Below are 18,568 nucleotides of genomic sequence, written 5' to 3' on the forward strand. Positions count from 1 at the left end.
GGGTAGATTTTTTACAGCTTGTCTTTAGGCTTCAGAAGAGCAGGGATTGACCTATGTTTGCACAGCAGTGGTAGCAAAGATGAGACCAGTGTGTCAAAATTTGTATACTTCCTGTTGTGGGATTATAGTTTTTATTCCAGACTCCATCAGGCTAATGGAAAATTGAAAGTTTTGTTTCTATAATCCTTAGTATGAGAAAAGTTGCTCAGTAAGATTCAAGAAAGGATTAGACATGTACATTACTAAAACTAGCATTTGCAATTCCAATAGCTAGGATAATGGTTACAAGAGCTTATCAAACCCTCTGTATCAGGCATGCAACTACCACTGATTTCAAGAAGAGTCTTTCCATCAACTTTAATGGGAGTTGGTTCAGATCCCAGCTGTGTCAGGGAGAAATTTCTCCCCATGGTATAATATTGCACAGTTGATCATGGGATTATTGGAATGGGAAGATCACTTTCCTGTTAAACGTCTGAGTATTGGAATTACCATACTGGATCAGACCACTCTTCCATGTACCTTAGTATCCTATGTTCTTAGTGCTTCTGTAGGAGTTGTCTATACTGAGGTGGAAAAAAATACATATTAAGAGAGACTATTTTCCAGTGATCAGTCTTAAATATTCTTTTTTAGATTTTCCTATAAAATGATACTTTTTCATATCTGATCTAGATCTAGTTTTATATTACAACTTTGGGTAACCAATATGTACCAATGAAATATAGGCTTTGATTAATATCTAGGAGAATTCAGAGGCATTATTTTGTCCACCAAAGAGTTCCTACTTAATTCAATGAGTAGTGACACACAACCATAGAAATAGACACTGACTTAAGATAAGTGTGAGTAGGCTGCCACTGTATACCATTTAGTAATGTTGGGTGGGATTTACACAAGGTCCTCATGGAGTTTGCTGCCCAACTCCCATTGCTGAGGAGTTTTTGCAAGATAAATGAAAGTGATCCTTAAAGAGACAGGTTTCAAGTGGGCAATTTGGATGTCCGGCTTATCTCCACTTTGGGATAACTGTAATTATAACACATGTTAACAATCTAAGCACTACAAATGTATTTCCTGCCAAACTGAAAACACACCACTTCTGCTACTCGATCTTGGGATGTAATATTTTAATTGAGTGAAAAGTCAGGGTTCCCTGCTATCAGCCTCAAATGTGATGTTTATTATCATTTTCCATGTGTCCTTCATATATCAAACCTAACTAGCCTTAGAGGAGGCAAATAAGGGAAGGTTGCCTGCTTTTAGACTCCATATCTGAGGTAGGTTAGGTACACTTTTCCCCATAAATACTCCCTTTAGTCATGTTAGGATCATTATATGCTATCAACATTAGCACATTTAACTCCATACAATCCCAAAGTGTAAATTCAAATTTACAAAATAAAAAACTATAATACTGCACACAAATAGAAATATTTCCATGTGCAAAGATTTTATCTATTCCATTAAAAACAGGTTTATTGAATAAAAAAATATAAATAAAAATTCATGGCCCGTGACCTGTCCATGACTTTTACCAAAAATACCCCTGACTAAATCTCTACTTCTGGGGCCCCGCTCCTGGGGATCACTATCTGGACAGCCTCCAGGCGCCCCTGGGGCTGCTGCTCCAGTCACCCCGGGACCACTGCTGCTCAGGCAGACCCCAGGGCACCTCCAGGACCACTGTTTGGGTGCTCCCCAGACTCAGCCACACTGGCCATTATTCCGGCGGTTCCCGGAGCCAACTGCCCAGGGCCACCAGAGCAGCAGCCGGTGCAGCTGGCCTCAGGGCAGCCCTCGGGACCACTGCTCAGATGATCCCTGGGGCCGCCCCCAGAACTGCTGCTTGGGTGATCTGCGGAACCAGCCACTGTTTGGGTGATCCCTGGAGCCAGCTGCCTGGGGCCTCCCGAGCAGCAGCCAGTGCAACTGGCCCCGGGGACTGCCGGACACACCAGCCACTGCAGAAGTCATGGAGGTCACAGAAAGTCTCGGAATCTGTGACTTCCATGACTGCCAAAGCATCGCAGCCTTAATGATAATATAAGGTGTATCAACAAAAGTAAATATTTTTCACCGTTATGTAAAGATTTAGCATAGCTGTCTCTATCAAAACGTATGGGTCAAAATGATCCCTCAGTCAGGGTGGATGAAGGGACTTATATCATTGATCCATCAGGATTGCTTTCAGAAGTTGCAATCTGATTACACAGCATAAACCACCATAGTATCAGAGCATCTCACAACATTAAGACATTATCCTCATAACACCTTCTGAAGTCGAGAAGTATTATTTTACAGAAGAAACCGAGAGGACATTTCATATTTTAAGAGTAGCCAGCTTGGAATCACCATCCAAACTGCCTATCTTTCTGGCAAGAACTACTGGATTTTTACTGGCAATTGTAAATGGAGGAGGATATGTCTAAATAGATGTAGCGTGGAAATGGTCATGTGTTAAGGAACCACTGCTACGAATAGCCTTCATAAAGGTAGTTGTTACTGGTAAGTTATACAGCCCCCTCCTCATTCCCTTGACTTCATCTACCATTAGAGTTGTTCCTTTGCTTATGCCAAGTAAAGTGAGCCTATCTGTTTTCTAGAGCCTTTGAAATGTAGAGCTTCCCATATTTTTGTTGTATAATGGTGGAAAGTATTATTCAATTGCAACAGCGGTCCGATGTATGCCTTTTTTAAGGCTAATCCTTGGATATGTGCTCATTTTCCATACTTACTTCCAAAGATATTCCTTTCATCTTTAAGCTTTCAATAGTAAGTGAAGTACTTGACTGGGCTCTATTCTGTGATCTTAGTCAAGTCACTCAACTCTGCTGTGCTTCAGTTCTCATCTTCTAAAAAGGAAAGTGGAGATAAGAATAATAACCTGGAGTATCCAGCCCATGACAAGCTGCTTAGAAAAAGCTGGCCATCTGTAGTAAAATGGGAGCTGCTGGGTAGTTTTGAAAATCATGCCTTGACTGTGAGTGCTGAGCACTTGAAAAAAAACTTGCCCTACATTCTTTTGGAGAACTGTCCTCTACTGGATATGTAATGGTAACTGTGTGGGCCCCCTCACCAACCAAAGACCTTATTGAAAATGCTGCAATAGCTCCTCAAAAGGAATGAGGAACTGAGGACCCAATCCTGCAAGTGTTCCATGTGCAGAATTCCACTGAAGTCAATACAGTGGGGACACACTGTCTTCTAGATTGTGCAAGGAAAGGACTTTCTTGATATCTGTGTTTGGTACAGAACTGAACACTTGCCAGTACTTAACAAATCAATAGTGATAACTTATGCTGTACTGACCTGGGATCACGATCAGGCTGAGTGGTGTCGTGCCCCCTTACACCAAGTTTGGATTTGGTCCCAGCATGCCCTCCTGCATTTTCAAATATTTTCTACAGCAATTAAAATATATATATTGCTAATCAAATCAAGTTGTAGTTGTATACAGATTACTTCCAGATTTAAACAAAGCCCAACCAGACAGCAATCCAGACTTCTTAGTTAAGGCAGAGGTTATTTCTCTTCTGCATTTTAATGAAGAGACAAACCAAGGAAATCGTTGCCTTGCAACCTGATTTCACTAGTATTTTGCAATATTATTACAAGTTTTAGAAAAGCATGTAACATCCACAGCAAATACTAATTGAACAGGACCCCAGTTAACCTGATTAATATCAATTTGCAACTTTGGAAAACAAACATCTTCTAAAAAATAGACTTTTGTGATGCGTTGCACTTACCTCTATGAGCACCTCTTTGGATCTGGGCAGGGCGCTGACTGTTTCCAGCTTCCAGCATCTCCTGAAGACTGTCAGCCAGCTTCTGCAGACCTTATGTGGCTCAGCCCTCCGGCTAGGGTTGCCAACTTTCGAATCGCACAAAACCGAACACCCTCACCCTGCCGTCTGCCCTGCCCCAACGCCCTGCCCTTTTCCCACCCCTTCTCCAAGGTCCCGCCCCCACTCACTCCATCCCCCCTCCCTCTGTCATTCGCTTTCCCCCATCCTCACTCACTCACTCATTTTCACCAGGCTAGGGTACGGGGCCGGGGTGCAGGAGAGGGTGAGGGCACCGACTGGGGATGCGGGCTCTGAGGTGGGGCTGGGGATGAAGGGTTTGGGGTGAAGGAGAGGGCTCCAGGGTGAGGGGTGGGGCCAAGGGGTTTGGAGTGTGGGTGGAGGCTCCAGGCTGAGGCAGGGGATTGGGGTGTGGGAGGGGGACAGGCTCTGGCTTTAGAGTGTGGGCTCCAGGCTGGGGCCAGAAATGAAGGGTTCGGGGTGCAGGAGGAGGCTCCGGGCTGGGGCAGGGGGTTGTGGTGTGGGAAAGGGAGGGCTCCAGCTGGTGGTGTGGGCTCTGGGGTGGGGCCGAGGATGAGGGCATTGGGGTGCAGGAGGGGGCTCCAGGCTAGGGCTGAGGGATTCGGAATGTGGGATGGGGCTCTGAGCTGGGACAGGGGGTTGGGGTGCGGGAGGGGATTCGGGCTCCAGGTGGCACTTACCTCAGGTGGCTCCTGAGATGCAGCTGGCATGTCTCTCTGGCTCCTAGGCGGAGGCGTGGCCAGGCAGCTCTGTGCACTGCCCCCCAGACACAGGCACCATGGCCAATGGGAGTGCGGAGCTGGTGCTCAGGAGCTGGGTAAGGAACCTGCCAGCCCCGCACCAACCGGACTTTTAACAGCCTGGTCAACAGTACTGACCAGAGCTGCCAGGGTCCCTTTTCGACCAGTCAGTCGAAAACCAAACACCTGGCAACCCTACCTCTGGCCAGATCAGACAGTCCAAAACCCCTTCCAGGGCATCGCAAATTCAAAATAGAAGTTCCTTGCCCTTCAGGACCAATTATAAACAAAACCATTTCTTACCCTTCTGGGCTAAATTCCCTCTCTGGGACTGGGTCAGCAGGGTTCCCTCTGAACTCCTGCCACTGATTATAGCCTGCAGTGGGCCTATGCCTGGGCCTACTTGCTTTGGCTGGAGCCAAGGGAGCATCCCTTTGTCACTCCTCTGCCTCCAGCAAGGAACTGACTTGTTAATAGCAGGAAGCTACTTTTATTTCAGCCTGCTCGGCTTTGGTGGTCTGTTGCTGGTCCCCAGCCCTTCTAGGTGCTGGAGGATCAGATCTCACTGGTTTCCAAAATAGCTGCTCCTGGGATGCCACACGGGGCAAGCCCAGAGTTCTGATACTTGCTCATCTTCTCCAATTTGAGAACCATTTCCTGCGGTTGGGGGCAGCAGAGCAGCGGGGCCTCCAGCAGGGGGTCCTGAAGGCCTGGTACACCCTGTCACAACTTTAAATAGAAAACACTGTGGAATCTTTGCCAGGTTAGAAAATGTGAATATAGTTGTGGTTCCAGCTCTTTAACGTCAAACATAATGGTCCCATGAGATGGAGCTGTGAAAGCTCACCAGGCTCGTTCTCAGGCAGAAAGTAGAACTGTGCCACATGGAGATACAGCGCAACAAAACCTGATGTCTTTGCTTCCTTTGGATGGAAAATGGGGACGGGGCCTGATCCTATAACCCCATTTGTGCAGCTCATCCCAAAAGAGTCATAGGGCTACTCACATGACTAAAGACTACTCACATGAGTAAGTACTTGCAGGAGGGAACCCTCCTATGTCATTTCCCCCCTCTATTTCATGATTAGCACTATGGGCCTGTCATAAATATAAAGCGAAGGGTAAACCCCTTTAAAATCCCTCCTGGCCAAAGGAAAAATCCTCTCACCTGTAAAGGGTTAAGAAGCTAAAGGTAACCTCGCTGGCACCTGACCAAAATGACCAATGAGAAGACAAGATACTTTCAAAAGCTGGGAGGAGGGAGAGAAACAAAGGGTCTGTGTCTCTCTGTCAGTATGCTGCTTTGCCGGGGATAGAACAGGAATGGAGTCTTAGAACTTTTAGTAAGTAATCTAGCTAGGTATGTGTTAGATTATGATTTCTTTAAATGGCTGAGAAAAGAATTGTGCTGAATAGAATGACTATTTCTGTCTGTGTGTCTTTTTTGTAACTTAAGGTTTTGCCTAGAGGGATTCTCTATGTTTTGAATCTAATTACCCTGTAAGGTACCTACCATCCTGATTTTACAGGGGTGATTCCTTTACTCCTATTTACTTCTATTAAAAGTCTTCTTGTAAGAAAACTGAATGCTTTTTCATTGTTCTCAGATCCAAGGGTTTGGGTCTGTAGTCACCTATGCAAATTGGTGAGGATTTTTACCAAACCTTTCCCAGGAAGTGGGGTGCAAGGATTGGGAGGATTTTGGGGGGAAAGACATGTCCAAACTATGTTTCCCAGTAAACCCAGTTAGAGTTTGGTGGTGGCAGTGGTTATTCCAAGGACAAAAGATAAAATTAATTTGTACCTTGGGGAAGTTTTAACCTAAGCTGGTAAAGATAAGCTTAGGAGGTTTTCATGCAGGTCCCCACATCTGTACCCTAGAGTTCAGAGTGGGGGAGGAACCTTGACAGGGCCAAATGATGAGCAGGCTCCTGCACCCACACAACACCCAAGCACAGCAGAAATGCTGGGTTTCTGTGGCAGTAGAGGGCTAGGCAGTGGACAATCTATGCAGGGGAACTCCAGATTATCTTGCATGTTTGCTGAGGAGACCTCCTTTGCTCTCTGATTGTTCTGCAGAGGTGGCTTTCCCTATTGCATCACCAAGGGGGGGCACTCTGCAACTGTGTACATACCCAAGAGCAACACCCCACATTAGAGAGGAAGTACTCTACTCTCCCCTTCCCCCCCTTAGCCCCACTCTACTTCAGAACAGTTTCTTTGGAGCACAGCCCTTTTGCTTAGGCTTTGTTCCAGCTTCCAGGCTTTGGCTCTCTGATTTTTGGGTGACAGTAACAAGATGAGGTGGATTACAAATTACATATGTTATGGGACTAGATGGAAACTAATACCATGCAATTTATGATGATGTAGATACTCTCTTAGTCAGCCTGCAGGGACTAGTATAGCTATCAAAGGCTTGCCTGAACTACTTTTGTAAAGTTTTCCCAATAAAATATATTAATGCCTCCCAGTTTACCCTTTTTTTCCAACTGAGCTATTATAACTTCCATACTTTGGGGTACTTAATGTGACTTGCTCCTTTTTCCATTCACTTGTAAAAGACGGATTTACTTCTTAACTACTCTTTTTCTAGGTATTAGAAACAGTCACAGAAAAGCGTCAAAAGGTTTGGGAGGTCCACTTCAGATAAGCAAATGCAGGGCATATAGACGAGAAGCAAGAATCCAGGGAGAGGGCTGTTGAGGTCACTGAAAGGGAGGGCGTTAAGTCACTCAGAGATAGTTTATGGGTAAGGGTGATAAACTGGGACTCAGGAGATTTGGATTTAATTTCCTGATCCACCACGTGTGTGACCTTGAGCAAGTCACTTAACCTCTCTGTGCCTCAGTTCACTATTCGTAACATGAGCATAATTGTACTGCCCTACCTCAGAGGGGTAGCTTGTGAGGTGCTCAGATGCAACAGTCATGGGGCCAACGTAAGTACCATAGATAGTAACAGACAGTAGGGTGAGTATATTCAAACATAAAAGAAAATGCACGTTCAGGTTGGTTTGAGGAAAGTGTTGAGATGTGATCCAGTCCAACCTGGTTTATCCATCCCTACCTAGGAAAAAGCTGATGATCGTTTAGCAATAATACTTAGCAGCTATATAGCACTTTTCATCCGTAGATCTCAAAGCACTTTATAAAGGTAGTTAAGTATCATTACCCCCGTTTTAAAGCTGGGGAAACAGATGTGAGACGTTAGATGACTGTTGCAAAGGCACATCATTAGCAGAGACAGGAACATAACCCATCTCCTAGATGAAAAGATGTAGCACTTCTCTTCTATCAAAGCAGGCATCCCACTCATGGATCATCAGAAGACCATCCCTTTAGCCTTAGCAGAAACCTTTTAAAAAATCCCATACGTTAACTTGACATGCTAACGTGTAGAACAAGCTAGCAAACGACAACACATAAAAATCATGATCTCATCTTTTTCCATTAATACTCATTCTATTTTAAATCGTCGTCCATGGAAAGTCTTTATTTGTTGTAGAGTTACTGCTTTTCTAGGCATCTTCTCTGACATTTCTCTGCACCAGAGAAACACATGCTCAGCTAGGTTTTAGACTTAACATAATTGCTTGTCTCCAGGACAGGGACTGTGTAGCCATCTGTCTTCCCAGTGCAATTGGCCCCCTTTTGGTTGAAGCTTTCGAGCATTACCATAATAATGATTGTTGAACTAAGCATTTTTCCTGTGTATACAATTTAACTAAGACACAGTCTCCTTCCAGTTTGCCAAGCCACCATCATCCCTGCAATCAAGTAGCTCCCAATGACCACTTCTTCCATGGCACCAACAAGAAGTGAACCACACTAAACATAAATATAAAATCTGCCAATCCTCTTCCTCTGTGTGTTCCATTTTATCCTTTTCTTATACGCTTATAGGGGTAGCATCTGTCTTCATTTTGGCCAAGATTTTCAGAAATGTGTGCTTAACATTAGAAGCTTTAACTCCATATTGAGGTACTTAAAGAGACAGCATTATTTTCAAAAGTGCAGAGCACCCAGCAACTGCTGTTGAAACCAATGTAGGCAGAATAGGGTAACAAAACATTCCATAACTGGTTTTATTTCAGTGAGGTCCATATGCACAGCTCCGTGACAATTAATTAAACTAACAATAAAACAATGATTACTGTCCAGACATACCATACAGATAACACATTAACTCAGCCTACAAGTCAAAGCAACAGAGAAGCTCCTTTCACTCCCCAGAAGTATACCCTCAACTTCCCCCCAAAATCCTGTTGAATAGAGGGAAAGGCATTTTCTGATTTGCCTAGAGCAGGAAAACCTCTAGATCTGGCCATGGTCAACTTAGTGTTATCTCATAGACTCATGAAATGTTTTGACATACCAATGTTACCATTTGACTACTATGTTATGTAACAGCGATATTGTTAGACAAACAACAAGGAGTCTGGTGGCACCTTAAAGACTAACAGATTTATTTGAGCATAAGCTTTCATGGGTAAAACACCACTTCAAGTCATGTGCTTGACAGACATACAAAATGTGCTCAGAGCATTCACACTGCTTGGATTCTCCTGTTCATTACAGGAAAGGCTACCTTGGATCTGAGTATTCTCCAGAGCATGTGGAAAGTCTGGATCCAGATCTGAACATTAGGACTTAGACCTGCCTCTATTTACTGATGATTTCTGATATCAACAATGTATATTACATATGCCATGCCCACCACCACTGGCATTTTTCTTCATATGAGCAAAGATATTAAAGGAAATTAATCTTCTTCAGGTGTGAAAAAGGTAAAATAATCTGGACACCGTTCTCCCTCAAGCATCTACAATTATGAGAGGCTTGACTTCCATTAAAGTCAATGGGAGCTGGATCAAGTCGAAGGAGAATCTAAGAAGTTGGGACCGGGGAGCGATGAACGTGATAACAAACTTATCAAAATTTCACCATCAAACCCAATTATTATTTTCTGTAGGATGACAGGAAAAGGCTGAGCTGGTATGATTAGCATCAGTGGAAGAAGCACTAGAAGGTTTTTGCACGAAAGCTTGGTCTTACGTAATTTCCTGCCCAGTTGTGAGTATGACAGCAGTATTGAGAAGCATCTGAATTTGAAGTGTTTACGTGAATGGGACTTCTGAACCTGCTTAGGTTCTCTTCATTAACTAGAACGCACAGAGAGAGAGAGTAACAGATTATAAATCATTGCAATGAACAGTCATTCACTCAGCCGCAGCCTCAAACATAGTTTGTTCACCGAGGCACTAGCATTATTGGCTGGTGAAAAAACAAGGCACAATTTTCTTACACAGCTCTGTCCTGGACAGACAAAAGGTTGGAATGTTCAACACTATCCAGTGAGGGCATCCATGTCCTTCGTGGACTTGGACCAATAATTAAAAGAGAGATCTGTCAAATAACGTAGAAAAATATTGTAAAATTCATCATAAAATATCTGCAAATAGATTCAAATTATCAGCCAAGCTTGATAGCTGGACAAAATAATTACAAATTTATTTTTTCCCTAGAAATGTTAGGAAATTTGTCACAGAAATTTGGTGAATTATTGTTTTCCCTTCTCTTATCCTCCTATTGGTTAGCACCAACAGTACAATACCCAAAAGACAATCCCTACCCTGAAGAATTAACAGTTTAAGGTCCTGATTCTTCAAAAGCTTAAGCACATGCATAACTTTACTCCAGTGACTAGCCCTATTCACATAAATAGGACCACTCATACGAGCAAAATTATGCATGTGACTCCACTTTGGAAGTGGAGTAATTTATTCCAGAAAAACAGTGTCTACACAGGGAGTTATTCTGCATACTGTGATACAGCATGGCCAGAAGGCAGCAGGAGAGTGATATAGGAGAGATATGTAAGTCCCAGGATGAGGAGAAGCCTTATTCCCTGTAGAGGGAAGAAAGGTTTCTATAGATTAATTAAAAGCACCTGAAGCTAATTAGAGCACCTGAAGCTAGTCACCTGATAAAACCCCCCTGCTTCAATCAGCCAGGGGAAGGAGTTAGAGCAGAGAGCAGTTTGAAGGAGTTGAAGCAGAGGAGAGTTTGGAGAAGTGCCATGGCTGGCTAGAAGACCAAGACCCTAGGTAAAGAGACCCCTGGCTTGTGCAGAGAGAGACGGCAGGAAGCCCCACAAGCTGACGAGCAGGAGAGAGAAGTAGCCCAGGGGAAGGAAGCATGAGTTAAAGTGGTTTGCTGCTGTCCCTAGGGCCCCTGGGCTGGAACCCGGAGTAGGGGGACGGCCCGGGTCCCTCCCTCTCCACTCCGCTTCTCTGGGTTACTAGTGAGACAGTATATACCCTAGTTCAGGGGCAGGAAATTGTGCCCTGAATCCCCTCCTCCTCCCGCCAAGAAGAGGAAACGTGGTACCCATCATAATCATACTGGCAATTTGCCACAATACCTATAATGGGATAGTTTATTGCTGTATAACTATGCCAGTAAATTTTCCTGTGTAGACAAGCTCTAAATGTTTGCAGGATCAGAGTCTAGGATCCAGTCCTGCAATTTGATCTGTATGACTGGGTCCCTGCACTCATGCAGAACCTAGTTCACTTCAGTCAGATTACAGGGTTGGGGTTTTAGGGCAAATGTAACCTACTGGTACATATATGTTACAGGTTGCCCTCTATGCCTGAAACTCAGTGCATCAGCTTCTGTTACAGCCCTAGCTGAAGAGTCATTGGTCCTTAGTTCAAGTTATAGCGGCTCAGGTTTTTATCTCTGCAGGCCCTCAGTTCAGTTCCTGTGTCAGCCAGAATAGCTGGCTCTTCACAAGCACTTATACATGTGAGTGACTTTACTTACAAAAATAGGTCAGGGGCACTCCTCATATAAGTAAACTTGTGCACCTGCTTAAGGGTTTGCAGAATCAACCTCAGACGGACAAAGAAGACAGCCTGCAAGGAGCATTCAAGAAGTGATGATTTATGGGGTTTATTTATCTGGTGGATTATAAACTTGTTTCTCATGGACATGATGTCAGTTATGCAGAGCCAAAACATCCAAAAATAATCCAAAAATAATTTGGTTCAAAATTGTAATTTTTTTGGTTTCTTACCCAAATTTTTTTTAAAAAATCATTTTGGGTCAAAATGTTTTGTTTGATTTAAAAATTTTTCTTTCATTTTGTTTTAGGGTATTTTTTACCTTTTTTATTTTTAAAAAAAATTAACTAGCTACCTATATATTTTGAAGCATTACATCATTTCAAAATGAAATGTAAAACTTTCATTTCAAGTGTCAAATGGAACCATTTTAACTTTTTCAAACTTTTTCATTTTTTATTCGGCTGAAACCACTTGCCAAATTTGCCTCAAATTTCTGAATAGTTTCAAAAAGAAAAGGAGTACTTGTGGCACCTTAGAGACTAACCAATTTATTTGAGCATGAGCTTTCGTGAGCTACAGCTCACTTCATCAGATGTTTACCGTGGAAACTGCAGCAGACTTTATATACACACAGAAATCATGAAACAATACCTCCTCCCACCCCACTGTCCTGCTGGTAATAGCTTATCTAAAGTGATCAACAGGTGGGACATTTCCAGCACAAATCCAGGTTTTCTCACCCTCCACCCCCCCACACAAATTCACTCTCCTGCTGGTGCTAGCCCATCCAAAGTGACAACTCTTTACATAATCAAGTCGGGCTATTTCCTGCATAGATCAAGGAAATAGCCCGACTTGATTATGTAAAGAGTTGTCACTTTGGATGGGCTAGCACCAGCAGGAGAGTGAATTTGTGTGGGGGGGTGGAGGGTGAGAACCTGGATTTGTGCTGGAAATGTCCCACCTGTTGATCACTTTAGATAAGCTATTACCAGCAGGACAGTGGGGTGGGAGGAGGTATTGTTTCATGATTTCTGTGTGTATATAAAGTCTGCTGCAGTTTCCACGGTAAACATCTGATGAAGTGAGCTGTAGCTCACGAAAGCTCATGCTCAAATAAATTGGTTAGTCTCTAAGGTGCCACAAGTACTCCTTTTCTTTTTGCGAATACAGACTAACACGGCTGTTCCTCTGAAACCTGAATAGTTTCAGTCATCCCAAAACTTCATTTTCTGAGGGGGGTAGGGCATGGGGTAATTTACTATTTGACCAATAAATTTCGTCCAGCTCTAGTTTCTGACCTTTCAAAATATGCTTGGTTCATGGTTTCAAGCTTTTTTTCTACAACCACAAGGGCAAGAAGCTTGGTTTTTTTGGGGGGGGTTCCACAAATGAAAGTGGAGATTCTCATGTAAATACATGATTCCAGGAGATGGCTCTTTAAACAAATATTGGGAGACTTGCAATGAAAATCATGAGAACTGGCACCAGTGTGTTACACAGCTGTCAAGCTGGTATAACCCCATTAATTCCAGCTGAGGTATTCCTGGTTTATACCAGCATGAGAGGAGAACTAGGCCCATTGACTTCAGTAAATATACTTCTAACTTACGCCTTTATAAGCAAGAGACAAATAAAGACTCTTGGACCTTGTCTCAACTCTTGTAACTAGAGCTGCTCCATCCAGGCCAGGCTTGAAGTGCAATGGCTGGGTAAAATGAGATAACTTCTGCAGCTTTATCTGTTTTGTGGGTAAATGGGATAGAAGAGGCCAAGCTGACAGACTTTCATGAACTCTAAATTCACTAAAAATAATAGTAAGGGTGGGGAAACCATCCAAATGGTCCAGTCAGTGACCTGGCTGCTGCTCCCTAGCAGTCTGTCAGGCACCACACATTTTCACAAGACCTGATTCCCAGGCAACATCTGCCAGCACCTCCAGCTGGAGAGATTTCAGAAGTGTGTGTTCACAAGATAGCCAATATTCAGATCTGCTGATGTCAACATTCATTCTACTGAAAAATAAGGCTGCCAAATGGATGAACTGAGACCAGGTCTACATTACAGACTTACATCAGTATAACTATTTCGTTCAGGGATGTGAAAAATCCACACCCATCAGTGGCATAGGCGCTGACTCCGTGGGTGCTCCAGGGCTGGAGCACCCATGGGGAAAAATTAGTGGGTGTGCACTCACCGGCAGCCAAGATCCCCTCCTCCCTCACTGAGCGTGCCGCTCCTCTGCCTACCTCCCAGTGTTTCTCACTCGGCTGCTGCCAAACAGCTATTTGCATGCTCCAGGAGTGAGGGGGGAGGAGTGGGAATGTGGCACACTCAGGGGAGGAGGCGGGGAAGAGGTGGGGCCGGGGCAGGGATTTGGGGAAGGAGTTGGAATAGGGGCAGGGAGGGGGCGGAGATACACCGCTGCAGCATTTCAAGCCTACACCTGCCATGAATGTGCCATCACTTGCTGCCTTGGAAACCCTGCTGAAGTAGTTTCATGACTCCTTAATGTATTGCAGACTCCACCGTAGTTGAAAAGTGACAACACTGAAGATATGTAGATGTATATCCAGCCAAGATAGCATCTTTTCCTGACATCCGAGTTTTGGATAGAACAACGTGTGGTTTTATTTTCAAGACTAGGTAGGCAACAGAGGCAAATATGAATTCTCAGTACAGCAAGATTTTCTAAACCAATTATTCAGGTACTATCCATTGGTAACTATGGCCTCAAAAAGGACTATTAAGATGCTGGCCAGAGGCAGTGTAGATGGCTCAAGGAGACACTGTGCAATTCACTTCCCAGGCAATGCCTCTAACAGTTCCTCGCTGCATGCCCACTGCTACAGCTCTCCAGTGGATGCATTGTGCATGCCTCTTGGTGGCCAGTGAATCCCATTGTTAAGGATATTCAAAGGAGTCTAGCAGCATGCTGTGTTACTGTAGCAGTAAATGGCTATGTCCTGAATTGTCCACAAACCATTTTGTTGTCACAGGTAAAATGAAGAGACTAATAGAAACGGAATGTACTCTGCTTCTAACAATAACACTGCCTGCATCAAGGTCAGCACTGATTTATGGATTTATTCAAAAGATAAGGGAGGCACACTTAAATCTACAGTATTTTAGAGAGCCAAAGTGATCTTACATAGTCAAAGAAACACATGTAGAGGCTATGATTAACACATACTGATAAATCAACCAGAAGTAGCCACCTTCCATAAATAGAAAAATAGGTACTAAATATAGATATGAAAATGATCACTAAACACACAATAAGGCTGAATATCTCGGGGAAAAAATAAGATCTTCTGATTAACCCCCAAGTTTACCTAAAGAGGAGTTTAAATTTATGTTGTAGCAACCAGGCAAGGTACTAACAAACTTCAACAGCACTTTATTTTTAAAGTGGAAGCCTCTTTACCAAGCTGCTGCTGCACCCTCGGTAGCTCTCACTCCGCCTCCTCAACTTCCCCCCCTCCTTCCTGTTTCCTGTCCTTTCAGACTCCCAACAGCCAGTGCTCCCAGTTCTAATAATTACAAGCAGCATCTAAACACCACATTCCCTCCTCTCTTAAGAAAATCTCCCAATTAAAATAAACACTGTTGTTCTAACCACAGGAACAAATATGAAACAAGACACTATACTGTTGGCAGAAATATTACACTGAAAACACTATAGATACTACATTACATAGTCTCTAGTCCAGACAGGTGGTCATCTGGGTCTGACAGGCCATCTTTCAAGCCCTGGTTCCAGTGCAATGTCTTGCTGTGTTGATACTATGGTGAAGTCATCCAATGCAGACTGGGTGTTGGCATAATCTCCTCTTGGTGCATAGGCAGGTGCAAGATAAGAAGCATTCCTTACCCGCCCATCAGAAAGTGAATAGGTGTAAGATCCCTTCTTCTCTAGGATTTTAAGAGGAGCTGTGAATTTATGATCCCCTTTGCATAAAATTCCAGGTTTTCGTATTCTAAAGAAGGAATCACACTCAAACTTTGGTTCCTTAGCACCCTGCCGCTTGTCTGTGAAAGCCTGCTTGGTTCTGTTCAACTGTTTTTCTCACATCATCCTCGGTTGGGGCATCAGGTCATGCCTTTAACAATCCAGCAATGTTCAGTTTAGTATTCATCTGTTTCCCATGCAGTAACTCTGCGGGTGACCTTTGTGTTGTGGCATGTCATGTAGCCTGGTATGCTTGCAAGAAATCAGTAGTGAAGGTTATCCACAATCGCCCTTCCAGTTTAGCCATTTGCAAACTCTCTTTTAAACTTCTGTTAAACCATTCGATTTCCCTATTGGCTTGACGGTAATAGAGGGATGACCTTCTGTGTAAAATGTTCCTCTCTGCTAGAAAAGTTTCAGACTCCAGGGGAAGTAAATTGACTACCATTATATGAAACCAGTTCTTTGGGGTTACCTTCCCTGCTAAAAACTGAAGAGAGGAACTTAATTACTGTAGCAGAAGAGATTTGCGATGTAAACGTTACCTCAGGCCATTTACTGAAATTGTCTATAAAAGTGATGGCATAAAGGCAGTCACTTGGAGCAGTATCAAAGGGTCCTACAATGTCAATCGCCACTTTTTCCCATGCAGATTCAGGAAGAGGAACAGGCTGTAATAGAGGGGTACATGTCACTGCTGTCTTATCATGCATTTGGCAAGTGACACAGGATTTTGAATGCTTCAGTTTGAGAGTCCATCCCTGGCCACCAATACAGATCCCGTAGTTGTTTGGTTCTGACAATTCCTTGATGAGTATCGTGTGCCAGGTGTATGAGTTTTGACTGTAATTCTTCTGGCACAAGTAGCCAGTGCGTACCTCATAGCACACAGCCATCAAGCAAAGAAAGTTCATCCTGAACTCTAAAATAAGGCAGCAAAACTGGGTCAAGGTTTTTAGGGTTACTGGGCCATCTCTTTGTCAGAAATTCCCGTAGTTTTTGTTGAATTGGACATGCTGAACAAGCAGCTTGAAATTGTTCTTTTATAACTGCAGTGAGAGTGCTTTTAATAAGCGCAACTACTACATCCTCATCCTCCAGTAGACGATCTGGTGAAGGCAAAGGCATGCGAAAAAGGCAATCAGCTACCACATTTTGGTTTCCAGGTTTATATTCCAGTTCATAATTGAAAGAGAGTAATCTTGCAGACCATCTAGCAATACGATATCCTGCTCTTCCCAGTCCTTTCGTGGTGAGCAACGTCATCAAAGGCCTGTGGTCTGTGTGCAACTTGAACGTGCAACCCCACAGGTAAGTTCTCCATTTTTCAGTATTCCAGACACAAGCAAGTGCTTCTTTTTCGACTGTAGAATATTTCCTCTCAGCATTACTTAGTGTCCTTGAAGCAAATGCAGCAGTCCTCTCTGTATGGTCCTCATGAAGTCGTGTGAGGACAGCCTCAAGTCCATAATCAGAAGCATCAGTAGTTACAATTGTGGACAATGCAGGAGTGAATAGTGCAAGTACTGGGACTATGTACAATCAAGTCTTTCACAGTTTTGAAACTAGCTTGTGCATCCGTTGTCCACACTAAGGTTGAACTTCTCTGTAGTAATTCTCATAATGGTTCAATGACAGAAGCATAACTGGGAATGAATTTTGCATACCAGGAGGTAAGACCCAAGAAGGAATGTAAGGTTTGCAAATCTGTTGGAGGAGGAGCATTTGAAATTGCCAGGATATGATCTGGATCAGGTTTTAGTCCATCCTGTGAAATTGTATGCCCCAGAAAGGAGAGTTCAGTTTGTCTAAACTTGCATTTGGACCTATTGGGCTTGAGGCCTGCTTTGTTGATGCAGTTTAGTACAGACTGCAGATTATTGTCATGCTCCTTGGAAGTATTTCCAAACACGATAATATCATCCAGATAGCACTGAACTCCATGTTGATTCTTCAGAATCAATGACATCATTTTTTGGAAGGCACTTGGGGCAGATGCAAGACCATATGGAACACGTTTAAAATGAAATAGCCCCTCATGTGTAATAAATGCTGTGAGGTCTCTATCTTCATGCAACATAACCTGGTAGTATGCACTCTGCAAATCAAGAGTAGAAAACATCTTTGCTCCAGGGAGTTCTGCAAATACTTCTTCTATGTGAGGAAGACGATGGCTGTCAATCACAACAGCTTTATTTGGCTCCCTTAAATCCACACAAAGGCGAATGCCTCCACCCTTCTTCTGTGTCACTACTATAGGTGAAACCCATTCCGAGAAGTCAATCTCCTCAATAATGTCCTTTTGAACAAGTTTTCTAAGGTCCTCTGAAACAGCTTCCCTGACTGAAAATGGTTAAGAGCCATAACTTCTGTCATACAGGCATCATATTATTCTGCATTTTAACTTTATGCAGAAACCCATAAGCACAGCCAAGTTTCTCCTCAACCTGGTGTTGGGTCCCAGCTGAAACTGGTGTGTGTACTGCAAGAATGCTTTGCTGAGGAAGATCAATTCATCCATTTACTACCCTGAGATTTAAAGCAGCCAATAAATCTCTCCCAAGGATAGGAGTGCCTTTGTGGACAATGTAGAACTCTGCAATTACACAGCAACCACCAAAAGTAACTTGCTGGCAGGCAGCCATGTACTGGAATATGGTTTTTCAAATAGCACACCAAGTGAAGTTTGGGTTCAGTAAGAGGCACATCTTTAAAGTAATGCAAATAGATGGAATCAGGTAGTATATATACTGCTGAGCCAGTGTCCAACATTAGCTGAATAGAGTGTGATTTGCCTGAGGGTGTGGCAGAAACATTTACAGTGCATTTTATTTGTTCTGGAATATGTGCAGTAGTGATTTTGTCCACTCTCAGCACAGTAACATCTGGTATTGTAACTGCATGCACCTGTTGATTGAACTGGCTGCTGCAATATGCTTTAGCAAAATGCTCAATCTTTTTGCAATGATTGCACTGAGCTACTTTTGCCGGACATCCTGTGTAGCTTGCAAGGTGTTGTGGGGATCCACAGCGAAAGCATGCTTTTACTGTATTTTGAATCTGCAGATTCGGTGGTTTTCCATTAGTTTTCCTCTTGTAATCGTTTGTCTGCAGCGATAGTGAACTTTTTTGCAAAGGAGTCACAGCCTGGACTGTGCCTCCTGTATCCATGCTCATTATTTTGGCTTCAGCT

Source organism: Lepidochelys kempii, chromosome 2 (genome assembly GCF_965140285.1).
Source record: "Lepidochelys kempii isolate rLepKem1 chromosome 2, rLepKem1.hap1, whole genome shotgun sequence".
NCBI lineage: Eukaryota > Metazoa > Chordata > Testudines > Cheloniidae > Lepidochelys > Lepidochelys kempii.